This window comes from Rissa tridactyla, chromosome 7, assembly GCF_028500815.1.
Source record: "Rissa tridactyla isolate bRisTri1 chromosome 7, bRisTri1.patW.cur.20221130, whole genome shotgun sequence".
Classification (NCBI taxonomy): domain Eukaryota; kingdom Metazoa; phylum Chordata; class Aves; order Charadriiformes; family Laridae; genus Rissa; species Rissa tridactyla.
The window spans coordinates 19,784,324-19,801,274 of NC_071472.1; the positions used below are offsets into that span (position 1 = coordinate 19,784,324).

At 34.7% G+C, this 16,951-nt stretch overlaps 1 protein-coding gene and 1 long non-coding RNA gene across 2 annotated transcripts in view; one reads left to right on the forward strand and one right to left on the reverse strand.

Moving 5' to 3' along the window:
* The window catches only part of KCNH7 (potassium voltage-gated channel subfamily H member 7), a 237,852-nt gene that overhangs the window by 128,049 nt on the left and 92,852 nt on the right, over positions 1 to 16,951 (reverse strand). The window lies entirely within an intron of this gene.
* LOC128912987 (uncharacterized) lies at positions 289 to 14,506 on the forward strand. The gene is made up of 3 exons (XR_008467809.1): positions 289 to 345; positions 9,892 to 10,016; positions 13,582 to 14,506. It is a non-coding gene; the product is annotated as an uncharacterized LOC128912987 (long non-coding RNA).

A 16,951-nucleotide genomic window follows, 5' to 3' on the forward strand; every position in this document is an offset into this window, starting at 1 on the left:
GAATGTATCTGATTGCCACTTTCAGTTAAGCATTTAAATGCAACTATTTTGTAGTAAACACACATTTTGTTCTCTACTGTTAGAATACTAAATATAGATTTATTGATTTGAAGAAAATATCAGAGGCTTAGAAGAGATAAATGAGTATCATGACTGAAAATCTTTTCTGTCACTTGGGATAGGTTGTATTTTTAGCTTTGGGAGAAAAGCCAGAAGGTAGTTCAAAGCCTGACCTTTACTCCTCAATAATAAAACCTATATATAGTGTTTTACTGGACAGACCTTCATAAAAGAGCTCCAGGTACTTGGTCTCCCTATTCTGCGCATTGAAGTAAAAGGTATCAGGTATGGAAAAGCATACTTTGCTTGCAAGTAGATGTGGTAAATGTTATTCTAAAAGGAATCCATTCCTCATCTCATACTCCGTACATTTCCTGGATTTAGACATCTTCACATAAGTACCTATTTTGCATGTTCTTTCAAAATGGTGAATGCCTATAGTTTTTTGCATATTCTTTCTACTGTAAATGAAACATTTGCAGCTTGTGTCTGGCTGTATTTCTGCTGCTGCTCCTTTGCTGCCACTCTTTTGAAAAGGAAATACCTTATTCTTACTGCAAGGACCTGAGAAAATAGAAATACGCCACTCTCCTCCAGCTCTGTAGCATTGTTCTAATTGAGAAAGGCAAGGATCATTAATCATCAAAAAGGCTCCAAACACGTTCAATTTCTTAGATTTAGTACATCATGAACAGCAACATGTACTTGCCTCTAGGGCTGACTTGACCTATGTGGCTAAGCTTGCTTGCTGTAAATGTGTCGTATCTCCATAACTGTTTAAAACTTCCGAAGAAATAGAAACAAAGCTCTGTGTTAGAGTAGAATACATTTTTTTAAGAATATTCCTTGTCTATCAGTAGTTTCATCACATGGTATAAACTTGTGACAGTCTTTAAAACTTTTAACAGTGAGCCAATACAGACTATACTTGGTTTAAAGGTATTGCAAAATTTTTTGAGTAAAATCACCTGTATCATATCATTGGTCTTGCATCCAGCGCTGTGTAGAATGTAGTATTTTAACTGGAATAAGTGACAAAGAAGCACAAGATAGTCCTGAGCCAGATTCTGGATCCAGAATTTATAAATTTAGAAAAAATAAATTATAAGATAGAACTATTTAATTAATTTTAAATTAGAAATAAACACTTGTTAGCTTTCAAGGGTTTGAAAACCAATTCAAAATCTGAATTATGTTGTGATTGAGTATTTTATAAGAATAAAAAAATATTTACATTACACGGAGCAGTTGCTCACATACATTTACATGTGGAAAAGAAAAGAGAAAATACAGACTTGCCTACTAAAAAGATTTGCTGTTTTCTGAAAATGCTATCTGTTGTTGAAGCAAAATCTCTTTATTACAAAAGATGTTACTTGTAAGTAAGATGGGCAGACACTGCACTTTCCTGACCCTGTACACAAAAGAATTTTGCATTTCCATTAAAAATATATAACTCGTGGGACTCAGCTGACAAGCACGGCCATCTTCAAAGCCTGAGGATTTCCCTCTATGGCCAGCCCGGTTTGTGTGCTCTTTGGCAGCTCCTTCTTTCATTAATAATTTACAGTGGTTCTCAAATGGTTTCAGACAGCTTCAGGACAAAGTTCCAATCATACCTTAAGGAGAATCATATAACAGTTATGGCCAGATTCTAGTGCAGTTTGAAATAAAAACACTTACAGATGATTAAACATTTTCATGATCTACCATATGCAGATTTCCTTTCAAAGAAATTCCTGTCTGGTCATCTTGAAAATTTCATGGCAGATTAACATTAATATATATGAAAGCACTATATAAACAACTGGGCTAACTTAGAAACGTGTTTTGGGGCAGGATCTTTTGCTCCAGCTCCTCCAAGAGACAGTGATATCTTAATCAGAAATATCTGTTTCATGAAGATCCATGCCAACAATAGAGATAAGTCGGACTATGCTTCTGATTGATAATAGGAATATTCAGTAACACTCTGACCCTAAAGGATCTTATTTTTAAAATGAAAAGGTTTTTCCAATATTCCTAGAGGTTATATCAAGGAATTAATAGGAGAATTCCTTGTTTTAATTACAGGTTCTCCAGCAAAACTGTAGACAAGCTTGAGCAAATAACTCTGTCCAAGTTATTCATAACTCTGATTCACTTTATTCAAAATCAACCCAAATGACTGATGAAATATTTATCCCAGAAAGGTAGAGCAAGTCTTATTTATTAAGGAATATGGTGGCTAACTTTTCTGGCATTTATAATCTTTTTCTACTCTCTGTCACATTCCCACGTACACCTTGGTAAGACATTAATAGAGAACCAGATATGCTTTCTATGTATTTGGCCAACAAGGTTCAAAAATAGAGTATGCAAGATAGAAAATAGGAAATTCTGGCTTCATTCAGGTAGGTAGATGTTTTGAAGCTTTTTTCAGTGGGACCAGATTTTTTTTTTTGCAGTTCTGTTGGGCTTGTGGATTTTTTTCTTGAATTTTATCTTGGCTGCTTCTGTTTTGGCTGAAGTGGGAGAGTTTAAAAAGACCCAGTACGAAATGCCCTCTATACTGTCAGTCTTTGAAAAACCGATGACTATATATGAACCAAAAATTCAGGGACATTATGACATTTCATTGTCACCTACAATGTAAAATGAAATTAAACGTGAGTAAAATTAAATGAAAAGTAAAATGAAATGAAGTTTTGAATTAACGTTGTCTTCAATGATAAATTTTCATGCTAACAGTTATTAGGAAATACCTCAGTTCAGAAGGAAGTCTTTTGACTGTTATCTATGAAATCCTGTTTCAGTGAAGTGATTAAAAATGAACTACAAGTCTCTGTTGATACCAGAAATTCAGTACAGTGACATCCCAGAAAGAATGATACATTTGGAATTAAATTTTTGAATTTAATGGTTTCTCATCTGGGTTCAGCTGATCTGTAATAGTTAATACAGACCTAATAGGGAGCCCCCATGCACAAAGTAGTATGGAAAAACAGCTGTGTGTTGCAAGTCACACGTACACTTCCCTTGGCAAGTGCAATCAATTCCATTTGCTCTCGGAATGGTCTATTCATGTGTTTTATTTTGAATTAATGTAGGGTGGATGCTTGCCTGGCTTTTATGCTACTCAAGAATTTCTTGTACAAGACAAAGCTATAGCTTCTCTGCTAGTGTGATTGACTTCTTGCTAGCTACAAGCGCATAAGAAAGATGTTTCGTGGCTGAGGATCTGCCCCCAAGAATTCATGATGCAATATTATGCCAGGATGCATACAAGAGAGATGCAGAAATAGAGAACATAAGGAAAACAGTATGAAACAGTCATAAAATATCAGACCATGGTTCAATCTAGCCCACTATATCCATAGCAAGAGTAATTATCTTCAGGAAAATAATAGTTTATATCATGTTTTTATCATGTTGGGAGAGAGCAAGCAGAACAGTTTCCTTGAGTCCTGGGGTACAATTGCTCCTAGAGGGTCTATTTAGGAATGTAACCTCAGGATGTTCCTGTAGGTATTCAGCTCTTGGCTCAAATTTATTTTTATGTGGGTTTATAAATATATTCCTACTCTGATAATTAGTCTTCATATGCAAGTCAGTCTTGAGTCAAATTTTCTTTTTCTACTTTTTCCATTGAAAAATTAGAATTATATCCTCAAGGACTCTGATCCCTTATAGACTTCCCATTTTCTTGCAAGTATTATATAAAGCATAAACTTTTCTCTGGTATGTTGTATATTAATATTCTTGGTTTATTGTTTGTATCTAGAAAACAGTCTGAATTCTGCATCATAGAAATAAATAATTTGCAATGGGATGTATTTTTTTAGTCCCAGAAAAAAATATAAAACTATAGCAGTTCCAGCTGCTTTCTATCTTGATGGTAGAAAAAAGACACCATTACACAGTGGTGACCTTTCTGACCAGAGAGGAGGATGAAAAAGATTAGTCAAACATGCCAAATGCACACTTTTAAAATAGACATAGAATACTATTTGTAATTTTATCCCAAGATTAGATGTAAATGACAAGGCATTCAGATACTGTTACCATATCTTGTCACCTTAAAAAGACAAAACTATGACTAGGGAAATGTTAAATAAATGACAGAGATGATGCCACCAGTTTCCAAATTAACTCTCTAATCTACAATTTTTATTCACTTTACAATTTTTAAACGGGGAATCTTTGTGACTGAAGAAAAAGAGAAGATACTTTTAAACCCAAACATTCCAATTTTATTATTAACAAATCTTGGCTTTTAGTTGTTGTAAAAGATTTTTTCATAACTGCTTTTTACATTATATTTGGTTGTGACAGTCATGCAGAGAATCAGCTTAGTAGAAAGATCCATTTAGATATGTATGGAGCATTTTCGCACATCAAACAGAGCCCATGTTTTTTAACTTTATTTGTCATAGTTCAATACCTTTTTGATGTGCATTAAAGACATCATCATACATTTCAAAATGTTTTGACAAATCTTGTCTCTGTATGCACTTTGTGATAACTTGAATGCAAAACCATTTTGGCAATATTGCCCAATAGAATATGGTGAAAATTTTTCAAATTTTTATTCTGGAATGTGAAAAACCTGCGCCATCAAAGGCAATTATAGTAACGAATGATACGCTTTATTAGTTCATTTCTATTCAGCACTATTTCCCGAAATCTGGTAACCTGCTTTGTCCTTCAGGAAAACAAACCCATAATGCCCCTTTCCTGCCTGTGTGATGTATTAGCTGATATTAAAAAGCTACTCAAAATTAATGCTCACAATGGACTTGTCTGTATTCTCATGTTGAAAATCAGAATTGGATGTATTTTTCAATCGTAGCTCATCAAAGTTAGCTTAACGTGCTTGAATAAGATTAATCAATATTCAGGCTGACAAATCTGATATTCTCTGTGTTTTAATCTAGGATGATCTTTAGCTTTTGCATAGTTCTCTGCTGTAGTTCTCTGCACTATTTTATCTTTTTTGTGATGTGTACTTGGATAACATTTAAATTATCATCACTGGCCTCTGTGTCAGCATCTGTTGAAGTAAATGGGAGTAGTTTACTCTCTTGGCTATTGCTTTATTCTTTCTGTGGACTCAGGAAGACATAGCTGCATATTTTACAGTCAGGATACATTAAAATTTTCCTGTCATCTGAAGAGTTAAAGACTATGAAAAAAAAAAAGAAAAGCAAAAAAGAAAAAAAAAAGAAAAAAGAAAAAAGAGTGTTGTGAGTCTGGGAAGCAAAGGGTGGACCATTCTTTTCAATCCTACTCAACTGTATAGTCCTGCGTTCTTCAGACTTCGGGATGGCAATGCACAGGAAAAAGTTTTCAAAATTTTCCTTTCGATAAATTAACTTCAGAGTGCTTGTATAGAAATAAATTATGTTTCTAAGGATCACATCCCATGAGTGCTTTGTAAATAAGGGATCCATTCAACTGTAGTTATATCAAATACATTGTCAGAGTTCAACTAAATGTAGGTTTGTACTGAAAGTTAGGCGTAGGCAATCGATACAGGTATGCACATACATGCGCTGGCTTTGGATGCTAACAGAGACTTTCTACCTTTGATTCTGTTTTACCTAAGTGGTAGGGATAATCCATAGTACATAACCTGTCTGGAGCTGGAGATGATTAAATAAAAACGTCAGAATAGATTTAGTTCATAGGCATAATATTACACAGAAATTCAACATAATAATATTCTGCAATAGTCTAATATAAATTCACAGGGCTATTAACTCTGTACCACAGGCACTAGCTCTTTAAACTTAAAACTGAATACACCACATTCAAAGATAATAAACGAAACTTCCATTTTCTTTAAGCAAAGTGAAAATTAAAGCAACAGGATAGAGCATTTTATATTTTATATGCAGGAAGAATATACACTAATTTAGATAACTACTCATTATTTCTTATTTTTAATGAAATAGAGGCACTTTTATGTAATTAAGATGTTTTAATTAGGATAAATACATTTCAAACAGATGTGGAAGGGCATCTTGCAACACCATGGCTAGTGTCTTGCTGTGCAGGCAGTCATACACTATGATTCTTTCCATTGCTTATGCTTGCCTTTGCTAATGGGGTTCCAAACATTTCTCAAAAAAGTGCTTTGCAGTTTATCTCTGCAACAAAAGGTATAGAGCAAGAATATTGTGCTTTTTGCCTGCTCCCTTTTAAATTAGAAAAAAGAATATAAAAGGCACAAATTAACTAATACAGTTAATTGTATTCTTAGCAAAGTTTTCTATATACAATTCTTTTGTCTCTGCTATTTGAACGATTTAGTGCAACACTGATTGCAGGATGTGCTGTGTATTCAGGTATTCTATCACAATGGAAGGTTGGATGATCATGACAAATTTATGGCAATCATTTAAATCAATAACATTTCAGAGCTTTCGCTACTTCAGAGCCAAGTCCCGAGATGCTAAACAATTTTATTGACAGCAGTCTGACTGTGAATTGCAAGTGCTGATCACCAATTAGGAAATAACCTGGTGGTAATGGGGGGAAAGAAAATGTATTTTTATTCCCTTGGTACACATTTAAAGACTGGATACAATGTTTTCATAATAGTACTGTGTTTTGGGGAAAATTCAACTTCAAATCCTCTTTCACCCACACATTAAATCATCAAATCCTCTGGATAAATATAAGCTTATGTAACTAGTTGCTTAACGTTAGATGCCTGAATCACTGAGGATACTGGTCTCCTACAATTCTTGGCTAAAAACTAAGATTTTTAATTTCAAACTTAAGAACTTGTATTTTAATAAATGCCTCATTCAGCCTTGCAGTCCAGGTGACAGCTGCTATACTCATAATGAGAAAGGTTTAACTTTATGACGCATTTTCTTAAGGCTTATGAACTGCAGAGTCATAGGCTCATAGATAAGTGAATCAACAGGGCCACAACACCCGTTGCATACTTAGGACAGACTCAGTTTCATCTTCTAGAAGTTTTTGTGCACCAAAGGCTTACCTCTTTTTTCCAGCTATATAGTTGGTCTAATACATTGTATTTCCTTTCCATGCAAACCATGATATGCTTGTAACTTTAAATGGAGTTATCTGTGACAACAATTGTATTAGTCATTCCTGAAACATGTCTATTTTGGCCAACCTCTTCTCAAAAATTCCTATCACTGGACTCTCTGCTGTATTTATCCTGGATGACAGCTGAAGCAATATCGATTTCTTGCATGTAGAAAATAGTTTTGGAGTAATCTGTCAGCTAGACTAAGTGGGAGAAGTTTTTTGCACTAATTAGTTGGCTTGAAGATCCCCCACTGGCTGGGGGAGTTTCATAAGGCCACCCCCAAGGTTAGCTTGCCTTCCTGTAACTGGTGCTGCACCCCCCTGAAACATTCTTTTATTCCAGCCGTATGTTCAGGATTAGTAACTGAAAGGTTGTTGTTATGGGAACCACAAAGAAGACTTTTCATTGTCCAGAGTTATCCTAAATAATGAAAAATAACGTGGATAAATAGTGAAATGTAGTTCTTATTAGAATTCAGGAAGACCCTTGCTCCAGTGGGGAAATACATGTGAAGGAGAGGATGTGCTGCACTGTAAAAGTCTCTCCAGTCATGCTGAAATGCTGAAGAAAAGCTGTTTTTCACTAAGGATCAAAAGCTCACAGGAAAAAACCTATTTAAGTTCCCGACAACGGGAAATTTTGTTTCTACAGCAGAAGCTTAAGAGCTGATTAATATGGTGTCTGGGCATGTGTCCTGCAGAGGCAGTTAAATGTACTGCCTTTGCCTACCACTGTGGTCTTCCAATTTGTTTCTGAAAGTTACAGCGCTTTTGCTGGTGGAAATTGCTTTTTGCTTTCAGCAAAATAAACAGATCTGAACAGATGGAGCATCACAAAGCAAACCAATGTAGTTGTCTAATTTATCTCTACTTACGGAACTATTATGTACAATCAGTCATGTCTCCACACAGGGGGTCTCTTTGCTGGTAATTCATAAGCAAAATGCCCATGGAAGGCAGTCAGTGCTGGCTGAATGGCATATGAATACCAGGGAAACTAAGATAAAAATATTTAGTAGGAGTGGACTAGCAGGGGTCAGAGAAGTTTAGAGAAGACAATTTATTATTGCATGCGTTCCTGCCCAGTGTACTGGCTTACATTCTCAGTTGCTGAAAAGGACTTGGTATAGAGAAATGTATGTATGAACTATAAAAGGCTTGTTGGGCAGATAAAGCAGGATTTAAAAATACAACTCTATTTTAAATACTTTCAAATGAACATTGTCAATGCTAGATTTTGTCCAATATCTGGAATAGAAGCCACCAAATTAAATAAGCGCTTTTTTTTTTTTTTTAATCATTTGGAATGGAGTTTAAACTAGGAGTTTCAAAATACTGAGAGAAATCCTGTTCCAATTAATTTATTCAAAACAATTAGGGAACTTCCTGCTCCCCCCAAAATGTTATTTCTGACACACAAGTAATTTTTCAATGCTTCCTTTTTTTACTTTTTCTACCTAGATTTTGGGAGTGAAATAGAAAGCTATTTCTCAGCTTACCATCCCAGTAATATCACTGCAGATCTGGGCAAAAAATCAACTCCCCTCTTTTTTTTGTACGTGAACTTCTGATTTTAATTTTATTTCAGTTTTATTCTTTGGAATATGTATGTGTAATGTTTCAGTATTGACAAGTAAATTATCTATAAATTAATGGATGGTGAACTGATGTTTAATCTATTGAATAATTCTTATTTCTCATGAGTGAATGATGTTGTATGGTATTACTTTATTTCCTTCCTGCACAGATCAAAGTAATCATTAGCTTTAAAGAATAATTAATCTCCAAGAGCAAATAAAGATTAATGAACAATTAATAATAAATGGTCTTATTTGAAACCAAATATCAGTATTGGCTTATATGGATGCAATTATTTGTAGAAGAATATAAACGTTCCAAACATTAGTTGTGAATAAAGCCAGTTTGCTTATGGTTAGGAAATTAAAAGCCTACTCTTACGATTCCGTGTACGTTTGAATGTTACTTCTGCTTAACCACTCTCTTTGAAGAATGATTGTGAAATCTGAACCTCACAATCGTCCTTCAAAGATTATAATAAATAAATAATAATCACAGAAGTATATTTAACGTGCTTAACTACTCAGCCAGATATTACTTCTGTGCAAAAAATAATCTTTGCTGAATCATGCAGTATGATAAATGTATGCACTCTGCAATACTATTTAAATGGATAAGGGAAATAAACTGAATAAATACTTTCAATATAATTTTATAGATTTTCAAAGGCAAAAACATTTTGGTTTGATTCCAGCACAGTTTACATTATGTGTACTTTAAATATACTTTTAAAATACCTTTTACATACCAGACTGGAATTTTGAACTTTACTTTTACATTAAAAACACCCTTTTACTTAATTTCCATATAAAAGATATTATTTTTAAATGCCACAGAATTTGGTTAGGACAATAATAAACACATTTCTCATAATGTTGTTTCCACTGAGGAACTTAAAGATTTCCACCATATGCTTTCTAATTTTGACTCCATACCTTCCTGTTGCAATTCATAACTGACATTACAATTTTAATTTACGACTATAATTAATGTTAAATAAAATTCGCATAAAATATAACATTTACAAATAAAATCAATCTTTTATTGCAATTAGGCTGTATGCAGAGCTAGTATATAAAGCAAATGTTGCCTGCTTCTTGTTCTAAGTTAGCTTTTAAATCTTTGTTCTTTCAGAAATATCTACACAGAAAAGTACTTATCTTTCAGATGCAGATGTTAACACACAATAATTTTACTCTTTTTCAGTGATATTTCTTATCCTACAAAATTGGGCCCTGTTTCAACTCACTGCAGACACTTCCTACTTCTGATGAAATGCCGTGCCATGGACAAATATTGAATGCAGCAAGTCAAGTTCCATGAGTGACAGGGTGAGTCTGTATTTTGTTATTAAGTATGGGTAAATAATATTATTTCACTATATTTTGACTTACTCATAAAACAGAAATACTAACTCTTACAGGAAAAATAAAAAGACTGTTATCCAATTGCTGGAAAATGTGTGAATTCAGCTTCCTCGGTTTTGATGTGAAAGCTAAATAACCAATGCGCTTGGTGTGATTTGGTATTAAAAATACGGTATAGCATGTAGACTTCAAATGGGACATCTTAAAAATAGAGGGTATTTTCTGCGTGCACATTTCAAATTGCTATGTAAAGGTAATTGAATATCAACTGTTTGGTAATAAGCCCATGAGTTATGTCCAAATGTTTAGAAAATGCAAGTGCAATTCTTAGTGTCTGATATAACGCTACTACAACCGTGATGTTTACCTAGCTCTGTGAAAACTATTATTATAAGGGGATTGTTTTAACCATCTGCCTTACTGTGCAAGTGCTGGTTAAGTATGGAGAACGATACTGACAGATTACTGAACGTTATAGAGGAGAAATTTGCACCTTATGCGTAACAGATGCCCATATGTTCTATAAGACAAAACCAAGAATCCAGGACTAAAGAAACTGATACATGTTATGCTAGTGTTTCCCCATGGAACTATTACTATTAAGAGAGTCTTAAAGAATATGCAAAAAACCATTAAGATCAGCCTTGAAAGTTAAAAAGAAACATTAAATTCATTGCTGTGGTACAAACTGCATGTTACTGTATTTTAGTGAAAATGGGATATTTCTAAGAGCAACTATGGTCAGTTATGACTACGTATTCAAAAGAATTCATGTATGAGTGTTATGGGCTAAAGTAACAAATTGCTTTGAGTGTAAACCTCTGTTAACGGTCATATTGCTGACAGACCAGATGTTAAAAAACAGTGTTTACAAAGGGCTAACCATGTTTGTTCTAATACAGCTCTCTGTAAGAAGTATTAGGAAATGCTTTTTTTGGTGGTGAAACAAGTGTTTGTTCAACATAGTCCCAGATCAGGTATTTTCCTTGTTCCACATATAGAGGATTAGGTTTAGGAATCTATCATTGGTCTGAATGTGATTTATGAAAAATAAATGCACATAATTTAAACTATTAGTAATTTTAATCTATTTAACTCTTTCTTAAAATTTGGCTAAGCTAAAAAAAACAGTGGTTTTACTAATTTGATTTTAACTATTTTATTGTAAGGTTATATCTAACTTATTCATTGTTACATCTTTTATAAGAATAACATAAAACGGTAGATTGTTCATTATTTTTTTTAGTTTTGTACAAGCATTATCTGTTTAATCATCATGCTGTTTCTAATAGCACTCTTAGTTGAAAATCAAATATAAAAAGTCCTTGGTCAGAAATTGTGGCAGAATGATAAAAAAAATTAGAACCTTTAAGACTGAACTTGCTCCATGGTAGTGTACTAACTAATGGGTCTTATTCCTCTTTCTGATGAAATTCACCCTAGAAGGCTCTGACTTGCTTCCAGTCACATTCAGGACTGAAGTGGTTCTGCTTTGTTTAGAGTCTATCATCCCAGGACCAGGATGTGATCTCTAGTTGTTCACAGCTTTGTATATTGACAAGTTAACAGTTTTTGCTTGTTTCCATAGTAACATAACAGATGAACCAGAATTAAGCTGAAAGTATCTTGTTTCAAGAGTATGGAGATATCTTTACACAATTGTTTCTGGTGTGTTCAATTAGAAATTGTGTTCTCTGTAATCAAAATCTGATTTTGTTAACTGGCTGTTTTGAATGCATATACTAGACTATGCTTTTTTCCACTTAAGGAAGTCATCAACCACTCACATCAGTCTGTTAGGTCAATGCTAGGTCGTTCTAATTTAATTTCTTTCCCAATATTAACTTCTTTTTTCTTTGCAACCTTCAGAATTTTTATGTTCTTCCTTTGAAATGTGTTGTACTGCATTTTGGTCTTTTTCTCCCCAGTTCTGTTCTTCTGCAAAGGGACATACTTCATAGGCCTTTTTTTATGCCAGTTTTTAGGAACAGTTATAATAGTTAGAATATTATCATCCTTTCAGTTTTGCAAGTGAATTTGTCAAAGGCTAACCTTTTCAGCTTTTTTACAGCAGGTGCTTTTGCATTTTATAGCTTATACTGTGCTGGGCGCATACTTGTTCCAATAACTTTTTTCCTAAGAGGCATTTTCATACATGGTAATGATCCAAATGTAAACTCTTGTTCATTATTTGATTGCACATTATACTACAAAGCATATAGAAAAAGCTCCAACAACGACAGTTGTAGGTGGAATATTCTCAAGGTCATTAATTGTTATTTATTTTCATTACCAACACTTGTTGCTGCTGAATAATTAAATGTCTGAAATTTTACAGCATTGTCTCTTATGATACCTGCAAACGTCAATGGAATTAATCCTCTTTTAGATTTTACTTCTCAGATCTTCATATCAATTGATCTTCTCCTAAACTATAAATCTGTTACTTTAAAAAGACAGAATTACAATATTTTTACTAAACAATTACTAGAAATAGAAGTCAGAATATCTATAGCCCTAACACTTTTAGCTTGGTGTCAGATTATCAGACTATACTATGTAAATAATGCCATAGTCTCTTGCTATTTAAAGACAAATAAATTCTGTGATAATTTAAAAATTTATTTGGAATACCAAAAATGAAGTCTTGCAGTTGCTGTTTTTCTTATCTCTCTCTAAAATAATAATAATGCCAAGCACTGATAGTCTCCTGTTCTTCATCATTCATCAGACCACCACCACAAACAGAGAAAAAACCAAAACCAGTAAGAATATTAACTGGAAAACCATTTCTGCTAAACACCATTATTCCCAGCTTTCAATTAGGAATTTTTTAAGCTTTTTTTTCCAATGTTTAAAGGAGTTAGACAGTAAAATTATATTAAAATTAGGTGAAAATGGATCCCCTCAGTTCCTACAATTTCTTTCATGTTTTCAGTCTGAGCAGTTTCCAAAGTCACATAACATGTTGGTTTTAGCAGCAGGATTAGGCTCTGTGCTACAACAGAACTATAGTTACTGTTCTGGATAACCCCAAATTTCTGAGATTCTACTGTCACTTTTAGACTTTCAGTTAGTCCTGAAACACTTGGTTCAGAAACTGTTAACTCAAATTTCTACCAGCCCACTCAAGTAGCTGAATGTGACTGACACTTTTTTTGGATAATATTGAGATACATCTATATTCATCTGATGCTTTATTTTTAGCCTCACCTTTCCTGATCTAATGTAATGCAACCAAATAGCCCCTAAACGGGTTCCCTGCTCTGCAGTTTTCTTTGTCATGATACCATCAGTGAGAGCTGTGAGTTATCACTAGGTCTCTTCTAACTGTTTCTCTTGGACGTGTATAAGATTTGTTTTTGTTTGAAGGAAGTGTATCCACTTGTCTTTTCCTTTTCTGGGGGAAAGTCTTTCCTTTTCATCCTCTCAGGCCTTTTAATTGCTACATATATTGACAAACATATCCTGCCTAGCTATACCTTTGGCCAAAAGGGGTGAATGTGTCTGAACATTTGGCCCATTCCAGTTCTGTTGCAGGTTCTGCCTTGTCCCTGGGAGTGAAGAGCCTGTCCTGTGCTGAAGTATTTCAGAAGTCTACAGACTGTTGTGACTTTACCAACAGAAGGAAAGTGTCAGCGATGGTGCCCCTCTGCTCGGTAACATTCAGAGCTCAGCTGTCATGCTATGAGACATGATCCAGCTACACAGAGGCAGTCAATGCCGAGTGGAAAGCCCTGGCTGGCAAAACCCAGCGTGCTTTCCCAGTAGGAAGCATGCACAATGAGTGTGTTTTACAGGCTATTCGGAACCATAATCTTATTTCCATAAAAGCATGTCAGTGTTCACCACTTGCTGTACGTATTCTTGACAGATAGCTGGCATGTCAGCTGATTGGTTTATGATTTGAAGAGAGAAAGAAATACAGTCCTGAAAGTGGGGATATGCACCAACCAAAGATATGTAACCGCAGCCACTGTGTTCTGCACTATGTTTAATTCCTTCCTCCCACTACACTGTACGGAGTATCTCAGAGCTTCTGCAGACATGTAGATAGTTTCATCTGTGGGACATGGAAGCGCTGGAAGTACCCAGTCATGCTTATTCCTAGGAATAGAAATTCTTTGTCTAGCATTTTCAAATATTCGATGCATCAACCTGTTGATAAGTAAACCATTATAATGCTAATAATATCAATGGAGCTAGTCTGGTTTATACCAGCGGAGTTCCTGATTAGGTAAAGTTTTCCATTTAGCATTGACAATAAGGGACGGAACTTGGTTTCTGGCTGGAGTCCCTTTACTCTTAATTAAACAGCAAAGATTCAGTGACTCTAAAATGAATTTGTCTACTGTAAAGTAAAATGTTTATGCTGTGCATTCTGAAGTTTATTTTCCCCTAACTACAGAAGAATTCTGAAATATTCATTGAAAATAAATTGATATATACTTCTATTTGTGCTTAGTTTCTCTCCTGATTTTCTTCTGCTGCTTCCCTGAGAGCATTGCCTGAATTAATTGTTCTGTTGTAGCACTGAAAATTTCACCTGGATAATACTGCCTGCTTGTAGAATATTTGTTGCATCTGCTGCTACATGTCTGTCACTTGCAAAGCAACTTGTATGTTGAAGGCTGCTGTCTTCTCAGTCACACAGAAACTGTATTTGCTCACCCTCCAGTTACTTTTCCTAATCTTCATGTTATCATACTTTGCTGAGTCTTACGTTCCACCTTCATGGTGTCTAGCTCATAGCTCTTCCATGCTTGCTTTGTGCACATCCTGGCCTTTCAGTGTTGAATCTAAATGCTAAATCTTTTGATGACTGTTAGCTGTTTCACAGCTGTTGCATATATGACAAATGATCACAACAATCTAGGTATATACAATACTACCACACTGAAGACAGGTAGAAAAAAACTTTCTATAGGGCAAGGTTTCTCTTTTCTCTAGAGAAAAAACATAATAGTATTAGCTAAGTGCTTGTTTCTTCATGTCTTCTCCCACCTTTACTCTGTGCAGTAAGTGCTAATAGAATTAATGTAATTTTTCTTGTAGATTAGAACTATTGTTCTAATCACATTTTGTTTCAAATTATTTAAAATGTCCAAGGGGGACATCATACCTAAAACCTCCACAAATAAAGGCCATTTTCCCCTGTTTTTGGTACAAGCTTGCTTTTGCTGAGAGTTATCCTAACAGTTCTCCATATATGTTTATCAGATTACGTTGCAAAGGGCAGTGTAAAAATTCATCTGCAACCGGAATGGTTGCGGGTTCTATAAACATACCAATAAATATGGCAAATCACAAGTTTATTCTGAAATGTATTCATTCAGAGTGTGGATAAGTGCTCTGATTACATTGAAGATATTCTTGTTCTCTTAAAACATTACTTTAGAGGTTTTTGGCTTTTCTTTACATTCCAAATTGTAGGGTTGTGTCATAATTCCCTATTGATTACTTTCTCAAGAAAAAAAAAGAAAAAAGTATTTTTTCTGCCTATGCACCAGAACTTTGATGTTTGGTTATTCTGCAGTTTTGCAATCTCACCACTAGTCTACAAAATTGTCCTTTTAAACATTCACCATTTTTAACTAAGGAAGTTAGTCAAAACTAACTACTTCAACAACTACTTCTTCAGCTAATCCTCAAATCAGAGGAATTTTGGTGAAAGTAAACTGAACAAGGCCATGTAAAGTCAGTCCTTCTTAGGCACAATGAAACATGATTTTCAAGCATACATCAAAATAAGATCTTTTTGCTACCCTAGACTGATGACATCTATTAATGATTTGGAATGGGGAAAATGGACAGGATCTGCTACCAGGGTATTTCTGTTTTCAATCATCTGTAACATTTTTTAATAATTAATTAAGTCTTTCCATAGAGACTTGAAAAGAGACATTGCAGTTAAGTTTTTTCCAATATTGCTGGAAATATTGTAACTACTATATGAATACATTGTCTTTCACAGAAAAGACATTCCCATGCTGTTTATAAAGACATTCTCATGCTGTTTATAAAGTCGCCAATTGACTAGATATTTGATCTACTATTAATAGTGTTTCAGATGCACTTATATTTGATTAGTCATTTCAATTAACAATCCAGACCACCTGTTTCTTTTCCAATGTATGATGCTGGATAAGGATAGCAGTGCTGCTGCTTCCATAGCATTTACTAGCTATTGTGTTTCATTTAGTGCGTCGTTCAAAGGAACAAAAAATGACTTCTACTCATGTTAACATTCTATATGAAACGATACTTTAAATTTACTTTAGTGGCCCTGTACCTAAAGGAACTGGACTTAGTAGACTTCTATTCACTTAAAAAAAGAAAAAGAAGAAAACCAAATCAATGCAGAGTTCTCTTTATCAGGGAGTGTAGTGATAGGATGAGGGGTAACGATTTTAAAGTGAAAGAGGGGAGACTTAGATTAGATATTAGGAAGAAATTCTTTACTGTGAGGGTGGTGAGACACTGGAACAGGTTGCCCAGAGAAGCTGTGGATGCCCCATCCCTGGAAGTGTTCAAGGCCAGACTGGATGCAGCGTTGAGCAACCTGGTCTAGTGGGAGGTGTCCCTGCCCATGGCAGGGGGGTTGGAAGTAGGTGATCTTTAAGGTCTCTTCCAAACCAAACCATTCTATGATTCTACGATTCTATATTATGTGGAGGTTATTGAGTTCCTTTGGTTTTGGCTGTGGTTCTGTTTCTTTTAAGCATTACTAAGGTTTTTACTTTTGTGTTCATAATGCTCACATTTCCAATTTGTTCACTTTGCTTCTGACCTCAAAGATGGTTGCTACCAACCTGATAAGGATGTGCTACATTACAGTACTGCAGTGGCTGGGCAATGGTGGTGGACGTGGCGGTACCAGAGCCAGGGAAATGCAGGGA